Source organism: Lactuca serriola, chromosome 9 (genome assembly GCF_051521515.1).
Source record: "Lactuca serriola cultivar US96UC23 chromosome 9, Lser_US96UC23_V15, whole genome shotgun sequence".
Lineage (NCBI taxonomy): Eukaryota > Viridiplantae > Streptophyta > Magnoliopsida > Asterales > Asteraceae > Lactuca > Lactuca serriola.
The window spans coordinates 21,443,442-21,462,206 of NC_136416.1; the positions used below are offsets into that span (position 1 = coordinate 21,443,442).

At 35.0% G+C, this 18,765-nt stretch overlaps 1 long non-coding RNA gene across 1 annotated transcript; it reads right to left on the reverse strand.

The window, feature by feature from the left end:
• Positions 1 to 14,835: 14,835 nt before the first annotated feature.
• On the reverse strand, positions 14,836 to 18,378 carry LOC145077031 (uncharacterized). The gene is made up of 3 exons (XR_013692914.1): positions 18,176 to 18,378; positions 16,709 to 16,769; positions 14,836 to 15,070 (listed from the first exon to the last, which is right to left on the reverse strand). It is a non-coding gene; the product is annotated as an uncharacterized LOC145077031 (long non-coding RNA).
• Between the last annotated feature and the right edge of the window lie 387 nt (positions 18,379 to 18,765).

Below are 18,765 nucleotides of genomic sequence, written 5' to 3' on the forward strand. Positions count from 1 at the left end.
ATCAACATTCTTCTTACATGAATGATTGGAGAAATATGGTGCAATGTTGTTAAAACTGTAATATTCCAAATTGATGACATTATAAACTAAGAAGATGCATAAAGAATTTCACTCAAAGTGAGATGTGTAGGAAACCAAGAACTAAAGAGAGAAACAAAGATTCAAAAATCCTATGTAACAACTTATATAATATGCTTGATGTATAAGCAATTAATAGTCATTATTAAAATACATTTGAAAAGTCATTAGAGAATATGAAAAACATGGGAGTTTCAAATAAATATGGTGCTTGGAAATATGCCTCTTTTATAAGTGATTGAGTGTATTGATTGTTTATTTTAAAGTTGAAGAGGTGTGGGAGTTTCAAATGCATGAAACGCTAGGAAAAAGAGGTGTGAGAGTCTCAAATGCATGTGATGGTAGAAAAATGACTCTTTCATAAGTATAATATGATATGATATGATAATTTAGAAACTTTTCTAGCTAATCGTGACTTCATAATAAATGAAATTCATGACCTCATATAAAATAATTAAAGAAGACAACAATAAACAAAGAAGACATAAAATAGACTGTTCATGTTGATGCGTCAATGCAACACCTTAAACAAACTCGCAATCTACAATAACACATTGTCATGTAAGATCGATTACAGTTTTTGAACATTACTAATAGTTAGTTTCCATAAAAACATATACATTAAATCTTGAGTGCAAGTACTAACCAGATTGTACACAAAGCTTTTCCTGGTATCGTCTTTCAATTAGTGTTTTCATGTCTATTGTTGTGATATCCTAAATAAATAACTAAATAGGAAAATTACAATGACACTACAAAAATAACAAATAACGAAAAAAAAGTTATGGTATACCCCTAAAGGTCTAAACGACTACTTTTTCTAATATTTGTCGCAAATTACCATTAATGTTACACAAATATATTACAAACTACATATCTTTTTGCGAATTTTCTTTTTACAGGGCATCCTCCCATATATTTCACGATTTTTTTTATCATATTCTAAAAAATTGATGTTAATTCACAAAAAAAAAATTATAATTTCACAAAAAATAATCAAAATTCACGAGTAAGTTGATGTTGTGTAACACTTTAATTTTTTTTTCTCACTTTGTCTTTCTCCTTTCCCTTTCCCTTTCTTTATCTTTCAAAATGTTATTTTTTTCTTTCTTAATGTCATTCTTACAAATTATTTTTCTTTCTCCTTTTTCCCTTTCTATATTTCAAAAATCTTTTACATCTTGATTCTAACATCATGAAAAAATAATAAAAGATGGATGGTGTATCCTTCTTTTCTTGTTTTGTGTTTCAAAATTTTCATCCTTTTTAATGGATATTTTCTAAAAATAGTTTTTCTTTTAGAAAAAAAATCCATATAGACTAAGGGTCGAGTTGTAAGTTCACTTAAGTGTATGGGCAAAACCATTAAAATTAGACAGATAACCTGTTTGCAAAACAGGAACTGACGGACCTCCGAATTTTCATTCCAGAGATTATAAGGATCGATGTTATAAATCTTAAAAGTTTTGGGTTATATATTTCTTCAACTTCATCCCAACAGCCCAAAAGCATTGATGGCGTTTTCTATTAAAAATAATTTTTTTTTTATCAAAATTCAATTGTAATCTATATAGAAAACTTCAAAACCATTAGGGGCATGTGCCCTTATTTTCTACTTGCATCCGCCCCTGCCTTGTAAAGTGTTCTTCGTTCTTTATTTATAGCCGATATTGAGGGGCAATACCTTCTTCCTACACCGAATAGGTATGTCATCATGTCGCATTAATGACCGTACCCCCGAAGGTAGACTCGTATGTACTTGTTAGCTGTTTTTACAGTTGTGGTTCGTTGGTTTGAGGACGCATCAGTCAAACATCCTTATACATAATATTTTTTGTGAGCTCCTATTTATTGTTACACTGTTGTGATGTATTCTCATACTTTGTTAATTATTTCATATGGTTCGGCATATGATTGCTTCGGTATATGCCTGGTCCGGTATTAGGGATGAACATGGTTCGGTTTCGGTTTCAGTTATTTCGGTTTTATATTTCGGGTTTTTAGTAACTAAATTATTAGTCCCGGCTCATTGGATTTTAAAAGCTCATACTTATTTAATATATACTCTACTACAAATATGCAATATATCTCGTCCATTTAAACAAAAAAGGAAATTATTGTAAAAAAATGGTGTCTATTTTTTGTTTGCGTTTTCATTTACGAATAATTATTGTGGGATGGTCGAATTAACTATTTCCTTCATTTTATAGTATAAAAAAATATTCACTTTTGAATCTCACAATCTATATGAAATGTATGTGATTTGAATCTTTTTATATTTTTAATCCTCTAACCTCTCTTATTATATTGGCGTTTCACCTAAACCATGAAATATTAATTTTTATTATTTTATAGATTATTTTATTAATGATGTGATATTTATATATAAAACGACGTCATTTTGTGTATTTCGGTTCGTTTCGTTTTTTTTTCAGTTTCTAAATATAGAAAAATAAAACCGAACCTAAAAAATCGGTTTTTCTAAAAACAAAAACAAAACCATCGGTTTTTTAAAATGGTTCGGTTTTTGGTTTTTTTTTTTTGCACATCCCTATCTGGTATATACCTAATCCAGTATATACCTGATTCAGTACATGACTGGTTCGGTATATACTTGGCTCAGTATGTAAGGAGGATATACATAGATTGAGTTAGGTTATATCCTATTAGGAACAATCAAAATTTCGAAAATCGGGATAGTCATGGTCGTATGGTCAGCATTATCTGAATTTCAATTAATAATGTATGAATGTCAATATCGCTTTAGTTGTAAACATAGACTCTAAGTTGTACATTCAACATACATCAAACAAAAGAATTGATTCTAATATAACACTTTTTTGTTATACACAACAATAACATAACAATAACATGTATTTATTATTTAAAAAAAATATATTATCCAACTCATTTAAAGCATAAATTATTGTGAAAAAAAAAAAAAAACTACTTTGTAAAAATCATCTCCTATCAAATAATTCTAATATATGGCGAGTAGTGACAGAAAATGAGAAATTAGTAAATGAAGCTCAAGGAAAAAAGTTTCATTTTCCAGTTAATTTATATAAAATCCAAACGTCTTTTCACTAAATCATGCTTATAAGGACTTTTTTGAGTTCCTGTTGATCTATGTTTATTTCGTTTCTCAAATCACGCGTTTTGTGGGTTATTTCCAACTTTCAACCCACCAGCACTATTATTATGGGTCGAAAGTCGAAAAAGAGGTGTTTTTAGTCGGAAAAAAAAAAGAACGAAGAATAAAGTTATGGTCTATTTTTTTTTTAAATCGAAATATTTTGGTGTTTTTTGTGATCATTATTAGTATTCGAATTGGTTCACGAAGACAAAGAAGTGAAGAAAGGTACAATGGGCTAGACCGCTAGAGGCATTATAGTATTCGTCTTGTTCAAAATCTTTGGGTTGGGCTACGGTTGGGTCGTACTTTGTAGCTGTAAGCACAAAAAAGTTGAAAATGATAATTGATCTTAAGAATTGATTCATAAATTAAATAAATAAAATAAAAAAAGAGAAAAAATTACATTTTTAGCCCCTAAAGTTTATGTCTTATTGTACTATTTCGTCCAACTATTGAAAATGTTGCAAACTTAAGTGTTGTTTGTTTTTTCGAAACGAAAAATGTCAGAAGTCTACGGATCACCTCTACAACTCTCTGAGGTGGACCAAATGACTGTAACATGTAATAAAAGGTCTGTTTATTTTTAACGTCTGCCGACTGCTGCAATAAGTTAAAGTAAAGTGTGAAGATGTTTGAACTTTGAAGCAGATGGTCCAGTGTTGCGCCACGCAGCACAAGCACATCAGTTTTTAAATCAGAAGTCTTCTGAAAAACAAACAACTGCGAAGGGTCAACTGTTGTGCGTGCGCTGCGCGGTGCAACAATAAGTAGTCAGAAGTGATTTAAAAAAACCAGCACCTTAGTTCCTAATCCAAACTAAATTAGAAATGTTTTCCCTTGGAACTTAACATTGTCTCCTTCTTCCCACACTCTCTTCCATTTAGTTCATATTAGAAGAAGAGATCAGTGGATTTCATTTCTCCTTTTTGTTCGAATGGTAAAACCTCCCTTTTCATGATGGCGTTTTTTGCATGCAACCATGGACGATGATTCTAATCATATTCCCATGGTAACTGATAAAGATTGTGAAATACCCTCGTACGAGCTAGTTGAAATTGGATAATCTTTTCAAAAATATTTACTTTTTGAAAATAACATTGAAGAATGTTCCAAAAACTCATAAAAACGGTTCCAGTTTAAAAGTTAATAGTTCCAAGTACGAGGGTTTCCAATTTAAATATTATTACATAAGTTTAGTAAACCATAACAAGCTATAGCTTTCTAAATGTCCAACCTTGCTACATAATGCCTTCAACTTCATCTACGAGTATTTGTCAAAATAATAGGTTAGGCTTGGAGAGCCTAGTAAATAATACCAAAATCCGGCTATAGAATGAAATTAGGGATGGCGATACCCAAATCCTAAGTCAAGATTCCCAAAACATTTGAAAAACCTTTTTCAAGATAATGACCTTTTTCATAACCATTTCCTTGTATCACAAATTATTTCCAAAGTCATTTCTCATTTCATAATATAATATATAGAAGTTTAAAATAGATAGGTTCATAATCAAGATGCAATGCACATGCAACTAACCCATCACAATCCTATATTCTCAAATAAGTCCCTCATATTCTAAGGGACAATGGTATATGACTATAACGCCCGTGTTTCTGGTTAAGCATTATCATTATGATGTAATAGTTATGGTCAACAATTATTACCTATTTTGAAGTAATTAAGAAGAAATATTTGAGTATTATGAGATTTATGTGGAACATATGGGCTTATAACGATATAATAAAACAATAATAAAAATATGCGTCAAAAATAAAATAAAAGATAGACCCAATATCTATGAAGGAAGTTGAAGTAGTCGTGACAAGGATTCCGGAGATATAAGGACGTTGAAATCCGACATATAACGAAGAAGTTATGACCCGTCGAAGTTTTACGACTAAACCGACACGACGCCGCGTATCGTGAAAAGTGAATTTTTGATAAACTACTTTTTAGCCTTAGCAATCTAAACTAAATTCGTAGTATATGTTAAACTAAGAACATATATATATATATATATATATATATATATATATATATATATATATATATATATATATATATATATATATATCGAGAACGTCAAAATCTGACTTCGTTTGAGGACATTATGCTTTTCTAAAATTTAGCATAGCAGTAGACAGTCCGAAAATCGAAATTCAGATCGATCAATTTTTAACCGACATAACCTAAAAGAGAATCGAATATCTCGTTAATAGGAGCTCAATGATATAAAGACGGTCGAAATCGGACGTCGGATGATAAAGTTATGAATTTTTAACGAACTTGTCTAAGCCTCTTAAAATATAACTCTAAAAATAAAGTCAAAATTAGTCGATGTAGTCTAAACGAAAGTTGTAGATCACGTCGCTACCTACGCGTGGATATAAGGAACATCAAAATAGAGCTCGTATGCGAAAGTTACAAATTTTAGAAGATAATTAGTTTTTGGGATAAATCTCGAAGTGCCACGTGGCAAGATCTGGGCCAGTACTTCCTCCTCACGGCTTTGCACGAGATTGAGACACTCGGCAGGATTACGCCCAGCGTAGCTCGGAGTACACCCAACATACTGAGTATACCCAACGTTCCCTTGCGTACGCCCCACGTACAAGAGAGCTGGCAGCCTATAAATAGAGCTCGTTTTCACTCATTTTTCTCACACCTTTCTCAACCAATCTCTCTCAAACACCCCAAACCCTTTTATTCTTTCCCCTGGAACCTCTTAGTTGTTAGAAGCGAGTCTCGGAGCGCCAGAAGACCCCGAGAAGTAGAGCTTTCGGCTCAGAAGTTCTGCCCGCGCAGAACCCGGTTCCTCGCTAAGCCCCCTTGTGAGAGAGTTATGCTTACCCTACTTTAAATATAACTTATGTTTAAGTTCATTATCGTTATTATAAACCTATAAACAAGATTTATCATTGATTCAAAGTCATTATACTGATTGATTTATTTACGGAGATGATGTTTAGGCTTTGATTTAGTGAGGTGTTTAAAGTGAGATTTCCAAACAGTATACTTCGTATACCAAACGGACTCTACCTACGATATAATCCTACCTGGTTGTTCCTTACTTGATACATCATGAAAGTAGACTTCGAGTTAATAATAAATCTAGACTAATAATTAGTCTCAATAAATATTAGACTAAAGTTTAACGATAATAATACTAGGTTTTGTCAATGGAAAAGACAATTGTTAGAAGCGAAGCGCTGCCCAAATTTCGAGTCATCACTTTAACAAGTGAGTGCATAGTTACTTTTGTGACATCCCCATTTTCACGGCCAGAAAAGACCGATGTTGTTTATGCTTTATAAAAATCAGAGTACTTCATTTTATAAAAATGTTGCGGAATTTGTTCCCAGAAAAACATGGTAAATACGTTATTAAAACATTTTCGAAGAAACGTATTTATTTCATTTTAAAACGTTTGGGATGTCATCGTTAATACAGAAACATAAGCATAAACAGAACTTACAATTATTTACACTAGTGATCTACATCTCTTTAAATCTCTCAGTGTAATGTCACTTCATATCAACACCTGTGATATAAATAAACTGAGTGGGTCAGGTTGGGAAACCTGGTGAGTACATAGGGTTTTCAACCCACAATAATATAATTATTATGTTTAAACAATCAAATAATCAACCCAATTACCCATCCCCATTATCTTCTTTATTCTTAAGGATCTACCCTAAGAATCAGCTATTTCTCATTCATTCATTCCTAAGGATCATCCTAAGGAAACAACATGAAGTCCATTGTTGCCAATGACACTTTGGTCAAGCGCAGCTGCTAATCTTGTCACTTAGGCACAGCTGCCAGAATTGGGACATTTCCTATGAGGCGCTTTTGCCGGTATTGACCTTTTAACGCCACTGTCATGGTCATAAGGCTCCCTATTAGGCACAGCTGTTGATACTGTCCTTAGAGCGCAGCTGCTAGGACGTTTACCGTAGATCTAAAACATCTACGGGTTGTGGCGCAGCTGCCAGTGCTCATCTATAAGGTACTTGGTCCACTGCTGCCAATGTATTACCTATAGGGCACTAGGTCCGTACTACTAAAGTTCCTCTATTTCAGCTTTTATCCCTCATCATTCATCTACCCATGTTTTACGCAACATATTTTGTAGATATAAAATACTTTATACAGTTTACATCATTTAAAACATGTATAAAAATCTTTCACCAGCATAGACAGCAAGTATTAAGACAATATGCACACATAACACGTAATTTATATTAAAATACTTCATATCTATGTGTAAGATGAAAGGGACCATGCACTCACTTGAGAAGGTGGTGACTCGGTACTCGGACAGCGCTTCGTTTACTTTAAAATAATTTCCTTCGACGAAACCTAGTATTATTACCACTAGATTTTAGTCTAAGATTTACCGTGACTAATTATTAGTCTTATTATTATTATTATATAAGCGTTTAAACAATACTTTCCAACCACTATGTACAGACAGGGGCCAGACATAAAACACCGGAGGGCAGGACCATTTTGGCATATAGCACTTCTGAAATCCAACAACCCTATGCGGCCCTTTAAACTAGATTCCCCGTACCGCGAGTAGTTAAAAAGATATTATAACGACACTTATATAATTCATAATAACAGCTCAAATATTTATTATAAATTTATAATAACAATACTAATTTTAAATATAAACTATATTTAAAATAGGATAAGCATAACTTACTTACAAGGGGATTTTAGCTAGGAGTCGGGCTCTGTAGGGGCAGAACTTCGTCGCTGAATCTTTCTAAGAAAGATTCGTGCAGCGCTTCAGCGCTCACCTTACTATACTAAAACTACAGAAAGAGAAGTCGAATCACGAGGGACCGAAATGCTCGGGGGATAAGGAGAGAAAGACTCTTGAATCAAGAGAATGGTGCAAGAAATATGAGAGCCCAAGCCTCTTATTTATAGTAATTGAATTTACAAAAACTACCCTCCATAATTACTTAATGACCTTATAGTTATATAAACAACTAAACACCCCTTTATAATATTATTTTAAATAGATTTAATGATATTTGCACTAAACTAATGTCGAAAGAATTCAACATTAGTCTTATAATGACCGCATCGTCGATACCTTTCTAATGATATATACATATGTATATATATATGTGTACGTATATATGATTTATACTTTATTTTAATACGTAAATATGCTATTATAATTTGTAACTCGTTCATACGAACTCCATTTTTGACGTTATTTATATCCACGCGTAGGTGGAGACGTACTCTACAACTTTCGTTTAGACTCCGTCGGCTAATTTTGACTTTATTTTTAAAGTTATATTTTTAACAGGTCGGGACAGGATTGGTCCGTTAAAATCTCATAACTTCTTCATCCGATGTCCATTTTCGTCTGTCTTTTTATTGTTACACTACTAATAATGAGATCTTCAATTCTCGTTTAGGTTGTGTCGGCTAAAAATCGCTCGATCTAATATTCGAATTTCGGACTGTACACTGCTAATCCGAAACTTCGAAAAATCGTAACTTCTTCATACGAAGTCAGATTTGGGCGTTCTTTTTATCGAAGTTCTTAGTTTAACATATTCTACGACTTTCGTTTAGAGTGCTAAATCTAAATCTCGCTCTATCATAAATTTACTATTTACGCTTCTCGGCGCCGTGCCGGTTCCGACGCGAAACTTCGACGGGTCATAACTTCTTCGTTATAACTCGGATTTCGGCGTTCTTTATATGTACGGAAACCCTGTGACATATTCTACAACTTGGTTAAGATTATTTATTCTAAATAATCTTTTTGTCGAAAAGTCGTTTTCGACCCCTATTGCCTCTAAATTGACTAACCCGGATCTGCAGGCGTTACAACTTTCATCTTACACACACACACACACACACACATATATATATATATATATATGAAATATTTAATTTAAATTACGTGCTATATGTGCATATTTTCTGTGTTTTGGATATCTATGTTGGATGAACGATTTATACATGTTTTACTTGATTTAAATTGTATATGTATTTTATACCTATAAATATGTTGGGTAAAGATGGGAAAATGAAATACATGATGAAAGATAAAATAAAATGATGAGAAGCCTTAATGTTAAAGCTGATCCAGTCATCTAGCGAAGTATAGATGACGACCATAGATTATTCTAAACAGTCCAGTGGAACACTGACAAGCTCGCAACCTGTAGGTGTTTTTGAACTACGTGTTCACTAGATGTATTCCATCCCCTGATGGTTGTCTTACTGACATATATTACTGAGGAATCCCCTAAGCAGTATTTTTGTAACATCCCGTTATTTTCTTCTTGTAAAGTCAAAATTGGGTCAACTAAAGTCCTCTTTATTAATTGGATTTTATTAAGGTTAGTACAATAACCTTTACTTATTAAAAACTCTAAGAATATTATGTGTTAAGAAGGGAATAAGTTGGATCTGAGAACATTCGCATCATCCTTTTTCTTTCTTTTCCCTTCGGACAACAGCCTCGCAACCGAGAACAAGCACAGGCTTCGCCCGTGAATGAGGGCCGCAAACCCTCAGACCGTGAATGCTATCTCGACCACAGCAACCGCCTTCAGACCACAAACGAGGTTCACGGCCGTGAACCCAGCGGACCGTGAACCCTCACCTATATATATGGGTGTTAGCCATTTTTCTCCTCATTTCTCATCTTCCAGCAGTGAACTCTCCCATTCTCTCTCAAGTATCATCAGCCAAGAACAACCTCTCTCCTTAAGAACATGTTAAATTCATCCTTTCTCATCAGATTCAAGTGATAATCACTAGTTCTTCCTAAGATCTAACAGTTATCATTTCTTGATCTTGTTATCATTTCAAGAACATCCTTCAATCTTCTTATACTAGGCTGAAATCCGTTAATTTCACTAGTTTTCACGAAGAACATGCAAAGAACACGAAGAACACCCATCTGAAAACCTTTGAATCTTCTTAGGAACTTGCTTAGGATCATAAGGCATTCTTCATTCATCAAGAAATCAGGGTCGTGAACTCTTTATTTGGGTCGTGAACACTTCAAGTGTTCTTGGACCATGAACCCATCAAGGGCCGTGAACCCCTCTTGTGTGGTCGTGATCATCTTTCAGCCCTTCATTTTCGGTTCTAACACTTCATTGTAAGTGTTTCCTAGCTCTTAAGGTTGTTTCCTTTATATATTAGCTGTTATAGGCCCTAATTTCATACATATATATGTTAATATATGCTAAATAGGATCCATTTGTGCTCGAGACTTCACTTGGCATACCAAGCATCTTATGTCAATCTTTCATCCAATTCACTCACACAAATGTGAGTTCATACCCCCGTATTTTCATAGTTTTTATAGTTTTAGGGGGGGGGGGGGGAATACAAGTCTAACACAAGGATTTTGTGTTACAAACAAATGGTTTCAAAATATCTCACCAAAATGGATTTCAATTATCATCAAATCAAATGGTATCAAATTGTGTTAAAATGACATCAAGTCACCAAAAGTATTTCAAAATGCTAAACTCTTTAAATAATTTTATAAAATTATATTTTTCCCCAAAAATCATATATATATATATATATATATACACACACACACATACATACATACATACATAAATAAGATTTAAAGGGCTACGACCGATAACTCACTTTATTTCCTTTTCCTTGTTTGGATGTGGGCTTAGAGTACCGGTTATTTGTCCGAATGTCGTTTAAATTTTAGTTATATATACTTGTATATGTATATAAATATAAAAGTTATTTCATTTAGTTCCAATACTGTAACACCCAAAGTTTTGAAGGCCAAGAAAGGAAAGAAAACCCTAAGTTTAGGGGTCGACTCGGCAAGTCCAAGGAGGGACTCGGCGAGTCCGAGCGGGATCCGGGTCGAGGTGTAAGTGACCAACTCGGCGAGTCTGGTCTGTGCAAGGAAAACCCTAAATTCGGGACTTGGAGCCTATTTAAGCGCCTCATTCTCTCCCCTAGGGTTCCATTACTGCCTCTTTCACCCAGAACATTAAACCCTAGCCGCCATATCCTCTTTTTGAGCCATTTGTTGCCTTGGAAGGTGCATTAAAGCTTGGAGAAGGAAGAAGGAACTTGGAGGAGCAAGAAGGGACTATAGATCTGGGATTGTGAGTTCATTCTGAGCATTTGGAGGTAATAAACGAGTTCCTGGACCCCTTTTGCACCTAGATCTATGTGTGGTTGTTGGGGCTTTTTAGCCATAATGTTATTATTTTGAGTTAGAAGCCAGATCTGAAGTTGCTACTTTAGATCTAAGCATATTATGGTCTTGAGAAGCATAAAGTAGCAGCTCTTGAGTTGATTATGGAGCCTCATTGCCTTAAACCCTAGTTTATGGTGTATTTTGCCTAGATCTCCTTCTCTACACGTAAAGTTTGCAACTTTACGTGAGGAATAGGCTTGGGAAGGGTAGATCTATAGATTTGAGTCCCTGTATGACTCAAAAGTCCTCTGCATGTATGAAGGACCGGATGGACTCGGCGAGTCCTTTGAGTGGACTCGGCGAGTAGCTTGAAGATGAGGAGGAACTCGACGAGTTGGATGAATAGCTCGTCGAGTCGGATGAAGTTGGGCATGAACTCGGTGAGTTGGAAGAACAACTCGGCGAGTTGGATGAAGATTGCCTTGTACTCGGCGAGTCAGGTCGCGAAACCCCAAACTCTTCGAGTTTAGACTCGAATCAGTGAGTCGATTAGAGACTCGGTGAGTTGGACAGGTCAGGACTCGGAAATCGGTAGACTCGGCGAGTCATGGACTGACTCGGCGAGTAGAGTCGCGAGTGGAAGGACTATGAACTTATGAACTCAGCCTCGGCGAGTCAGTAGGGTGACTCGACGAGTAGGGTTGACCTGGAAGGTTGACTTTGACCAGGACTTTGACTTTGACCAGAGTTGACTTGGTAGTCTTTCGGGGGTCAGTTAGACTCAGTGTTGCATTGTTATTGGTAGCTCGGGGAGCGGGTGGAGCCGGAGTTCAGAGAGTTGTCGGGCAGCGGCTAGTGGGATCATCAGCAAGTTCAGCCAGTGCAGGTGAGTTTCCCTTTGTATGAATGGGTCTACGACCACAATGCCGACCCATGTAGTTATGAGTAGAAGACCTGAGGGTTAGCCCTAGGCACAGTATGCTAGTATGATATACGGGACGAGGTCCAATAATAGAGGGCGGGTGCCCAAGGAATGGTTTATGTGATAGTTTATACTTGTTGTCTGTGTGATACCTGTATGTGCCTGGTAGGGAGGTGAGTGTGGGCGAGGTCTCGTATCTCACCAATAGCAGAGTGTGGATGGTGTTCCACATCTCAGTAGCAGCAGATCAGGGGCGAGACCCAAGTTAGGGAAGGAATGAGGGTGGGCTGGGCCCGTACCTCACTATCAGCAGGAGTATGGACGGGGTTCCATGACTCATCAATAGCAGGACAAGGGCGGGGCCCAGAGATAGGCGAGGCCTTAGGACAAGATCCGTTAGTATGTGTTGAGCTTATGTGATGTGATGTGATATGTTTATGTGCTATTATATGTTAGTGGGCGAGGCCCTGTGACAGGTGAGGCCTAAGTGAAACAGATCTGTATCCGAGCGGGGCTCGAAGCCAGGCGGGGCCTGGAGGCTGGGCCGTTGTAGCGGGCGAGGCCCAGGATAGCAGGCGTGGCCCAGTATGTGCAGTATGTGGTTATGCATGGTATGTGGTAGGGTGGGGAACTCACTAAGCTTCGTGCTTACGGTTTTCAGTTTTGGTTTCAGGTACTTCCGGTAGCGGAGGGAAGAGCTCGGGGTGATCGCATGGCACACACCATAGTTTAGACAGCCTGGGAATGTTTACTCTGATAACGAACATGTATTTTGGAAACTAATACTCTGTTTATGTTTTGAAATGATGAACTTGCTTAAAGTAATGTTTTATTAAAAGAAATTTTTAGTTTTGAATTTTGGGACGTTACAAATACGCTTGGTAACATGTCGATCAAGGGGTTGCATTCAAGAACAATTAATATCATTTTAAAAAGTACATATAAATTATAATAGATATAATTTATGATTCAAATAACACTAACTCACAATTCAAGTATACTAGAGTAAACCATTTTACAAGAACAAAGGTTTGATTAAGAACTAATCAAGGGTATACATTTTACAAATACACTTTATAAATACTAATTCAAGAGCATACTATTAATAATTTATTTTAGAATGATTGGGGTTTCACTTCTATTATACACGTAACGTCTATATACTTTTTATGAGGCAATAGATTCAGGTTGTTTATTCATTCAAACAACATAGTTAAAGTCTTGACATTATAACCACAATATCCAGTCAGGGATCGAAACAAGTGTGTATAGATCTATATTAGGATTAGCAACCCCGCACTCAGACTACTAGCTACAGCCGGGCATACACGCCTACGAGTGACACTTGTTATCAATAGTTTTGATGCCTTCAAAGCATTGTTTCAGGCCATCTAGTCTCAGTATGGTTATAATAACTCATTAAAAAGATATTAACAATACAGTTAGTTTATAATTAACTAAACATGAGTACATTTTCAAAGTACCAGTTTACAAAGATACAATTTACAATATTACATCTCAGTTTACAATAACAGCTGGTGAAGTCAGACACTCTCACTTTTATAGGTTTTACAAAGGAATACTAATATAGAATAGTGGTTTACAAACATAACGGTTTTATATGATTAAAACTACTTTTCATATACAATAGAAAATATATGATTTTTTGGAACAGTTTACATATTCAAGGAACATAAAACATACTTTCAAACATAAATACTTATGTACCCACTCAACTTTATGTTGATACTCTATTTTCAAATTACTTGTATTCTCAGGGAATCAGTAGACAGGTACTCCCCGAGCTTTTGAGAAGATGGAGCTGTTTTGATTCATGTCTTCTATCTTTTGCTATAACTATTTTTGGTGTCAATATACAATGATTGAATACATGTAAAAAATTATATTTATTAATGCAATGGTTGTTTGTATTTTGATTACTATAATGGATGTGTTGTGATACTACAAATGAAGTCATCCACCCCAGACGTTTCCGCCGTCTCATTTGGGGGTGTGACAATTTTCTATCCCAATAACGATCCTTAGGATAGGCCCCTTAAATTAGATACTTTAGGGACAAAAAGTGAGGATAACGGGAATGGGTAATTGGGTTGAAGGATTTGATGAAATTAACGAACTTAATTATTGTGGGTTGAAAACCCTATGTGCTCACCAGGCTCTTAAGCCTGACCCACTCGGTTTACAGATAGTGGCAAAAGAGCACAAGAGTGATGATTTGATGAAGGATCTATGGATTATAGCTAATTAGAATAATAGACGTTTGTAAGGCATGTACAATTTTTGTTTATGCTTATGTATTGTATTAACAATGACATCCCAACGTTTTTAACATAATTAAACACATTTCTTCAAAAATGATTTGATAAAATCTTTATCATATTTTTTGGAACAAATTCTGCAACATTATTCTTCAAAATGATACTTTGATTTTTAAATAAAACATAAACAAATTAGTCTTTTTTGACCGTGAAATTGGGGATGTCACAATGGCTCTACCCGAATTGATGCATCATGCCAATCTAATTCGTTGCCATTGAATTAATAAATGAATCAATTTATGACAACATGGTCATATAAAAGGAATCACTCCTTATGATCTACTTTAGAGAGTCATACAACCATTAACATATCTATTATGGAATGAAGTTGCAAATTCCATCCCCAATCTTGTAGCTTGTGAGTCACGAAAATCACTTCCGCCCACTCAAAGGGAATGGCCCCCTTACGTACATTGTCCTGTAAGGAATCACTCGTTGGTTTAAAACATTATAAGTTCGTATCCTATATGTGATGCACAAGTAAGGATACTGCAAAATTACTTTTCTAAAACATATATCATTTATCAAAGACAAAACTTCAAAAATGGTCCCTATGGTTTTCGAAAATATCAAGTTTAATCCCTAAGTTCAAAAACCTCACAGATGGTCCTTGTGGTTTCAAAACTTTTAACATTTGATCATTCCGGCTCAATCCGTTACCATTTAGCCGTTAAGTAAGGGATATTTTTGTCATTTCACTACCCAGGGACCATTTATGAGGTTTTGTATTACTTTTTTTTTAAAATAAATAAATAAATAAATAAAATTTAATATGCAAGGGGTCCCACCTCTCTTTCTTTCTTTCTTTCTTTCTCTCTCTCTCTCTCTCTCTCTCTCCGATTCACCGGTGGAAGAAACAACCACTGGAGATACCAATTTCTGGCCTCCTCTCCGGTCACACTTTACCACTTCCCACTGCCCATACACCACCTGCTGACACCACCGTTTTGGTCGACCAAGCCCCACCGCCATAAACCGCCACACTCTCCTCCTTTGATTCCTTTTCTATCAAGCAAGTTGACAAACACCCTTGAAAACCTGTTACTGCTTTCCCTTTTCCTTCCGTGTTGAGAACCACTAGAAGCAAGAAAATCCAACAGTAGGGCTGCCACCCACTGCCACAAAACCGCCACCATTCCATCGTTGTTCTTTCAATAAACCACCCACACAACCTCCAGCCACCTGTCGTTGCTTCTCCCCATCCCTTCTTGTGGAACTCGCTGGAACATAAACAAAAATTGAGCATCAGAAAGCTATCGGAGCAGCCCCCAGCTACATACCGCCACCGTCGTTCTGCTGCTGACGGTAAGCCATCTTGAATCACATTGTCGAGACTTGTTGATTGCAACTGAGACCAAGAGACCCAACAAAGGGTCCCGATTTCCTTATTGTGCATCCTGAAATCGCGATCAGTTAACCAAAGAGACCCAACGATGGGTCTCGATTTTTGTTGAATCTCAAACCTGCAAATCACAATAGGTAACGAATCTGGTTGAAATTGGGGGTGGGTTCTTGTGTTCATTGTATAGTTTAGGGATGAACGAACTTGTTTTGCCACATATTCCCATTTGATTTTGGGTTTTTGAGATCCATCTGATGAAGATGAAAGGATGCAGGCGGTGGAGAAAAAGAGAGAGAGAGAGAGAGAGAGAGGTGGGACCCCTTGCATATTAAATTTTATTTATTTATTTAAAAAAAATAATACAAAACCTCATAAATGGTCCCTGGGTAGTGAAATGACAAAAATACCCCTTACTTAACGGCTAAATGATAACAGAGTGAGTAGGAAGGACAAAATGTTAAAAGATTTGAAACCACATGGACCATCTGTGAGGTTTTTTGAACTTAGGGATTAAACTTGATATTTTCGAAAACCACAAGGATCATTTTTGAAGTTTTGTCTTTATCAAATCAACCATGTCCCAAATTATTATTTTCATGCAATGCACATATATGTCACAAGGCCGCATATCATTTAATGTACATAAGTATAAGCAATACTTTCAAAAACATTTTCAGATTTAAACGATGGCATATACTTCATGTATGTTCTCACCTCAACAACTTGTGTTGCTATAATACCTTGCTTCCATGCTCAATAGCCTCCTAAACACCACCTAATGATGTGTATAAAAGTCATTTAAATGGCAGAAATACCTCTAAGATATTGGTAAACTCAACTTAATGCTTTATAATACCCTTTTTACACTTATATATAGGTATTAGAAGTGTCAGTATGCTAAACGGAAGGGCCAAGTTCAAAATACAATTTCATGCTCTTCTCAGATTATTACACAATCGTGTTTTGTCAAAGCAATGTACTATGCTCAATTTGCTTCCAAACTTCACCAAATTGTATATATGAGTAAACTTCACCAAATTGTATATATGAGTTCTAATGACTTAAATAAGTTCAATTAACATTATTTTATCCAAGTTAAGTCCTATAATCACCATGACTTAATGATTAAGTTAATTTACAAGAGTTATAAAGAAGCTTAAGTAAGCTTCAAACACTAAATTTTGGCTCCAAAGCTCTTAATAGCTTCCAACATGGTTTCTATCAATTCCAACTAACTAATAAGTTCTTAATGCAATTCCAAGCACTTTATAACCATCTTAATGAATCAATTACTCAAGAATCCAAAGCTTGGAGTTGATGATTCCATCCTTAACATATGATTCCAATTATAATTGTGAAGTTGTGGTGGTTCTCTTCTAATGAAACCTTTATAATTCATTAAGTCACCAAATCACTTTTAAAACTCTTTTTACTTCATGTTTTGAATTCACTTTATCTTTTTCAAGTGTTCACAAAAGGTTTGTGAGATTATTATTGTTCTAGAAGAACTTTTCCTTCGTTCCAATCGGTGGATTTTCCTTGAAATCACATATTACATCACAACTCTTTCATTGAACAATTAAACCATCATAAGGATCAACAATCATCTCATTATATCTAAATTTGAACTTAATTACACAATCAAAGGCTAACTTATCATTGCTAATGTACAACTATATTATGATATTAGGGTTCATATCACAAAATTCCATCATAGAGATGTAATTAACCATCCATTGATTAGATAACAACCTTATGAAGAACTATAAAGCATTTAGAACTTTATGAAATAAGACCTCGTCATGTTCATCCTTACTAGCACCCCATACAAAAAATAAAATATATATTTTTTATTTTTATGGTTTGGATTTTTTTAATCACCTTAACGAAGGAGGAGGACTTCAACCACCAAATTATAAATATTTAATTATTCTTGAATTCGAATTTGAAAGATCTATGGTTACCAAACCCATCAACAACACCCAAACTCACAAATCTCACAACTATTTTTTAGTTGTAGCTTGAAGATGGTTCAAGAAATGGATTTAGCATCTAAAACTAGAAATTGATTTAGCAATCTAAAACTCATATGTATATCATTGACAAGAAGGAATTTCGAAATTTACTAATCCTATAAACTCCTAGATCGATAATTAGAAGAGGAATAGAGAAGGAATCTACCTTCCAAGCAAGTAGATGAAGAAGGGATGCTTAAATCTTCATTAGAACTTTAGGTGAGCTTCCAAACTCCATTCATGGAGAAAAATCGCCAAACACACACACACACACAATGGAAGAATACGTTGAATGAGAGAGAAACATAGGAGAAGATGATCTAACTTTAAAACCTTAAGCATTAAGCAAGAATGGTCCCTTTACAAGAAAGGATACATAAGTCATTTTATATGGATTAAGGACCAACATTTTGAACCACATGGACCATTCACATAAAAATTTTGGAGACTAAATAGTCATTATTGGTAAGCTATAGGGATCATTTATGTAAGTTTTCTTTTTTCAATAAAAACAACTTGTTAATTTTTTAAAGTAACAAATAATGTTTTTACCAATATCAAGATAATTATTAGTATCATCTAAGAACATGTGTTTATTAATAAGTTTAACTAGCATTTGAGTGATATATTAAATTACATAAATACATATGTTTTTGTCTATAATTACAATCACGTAAACACGTTATCATGGTTCTGATATTTTTCTTTTTATGATCTAATGTTCAAAAAACATTTAAGTCCTCCACATTTTAATTT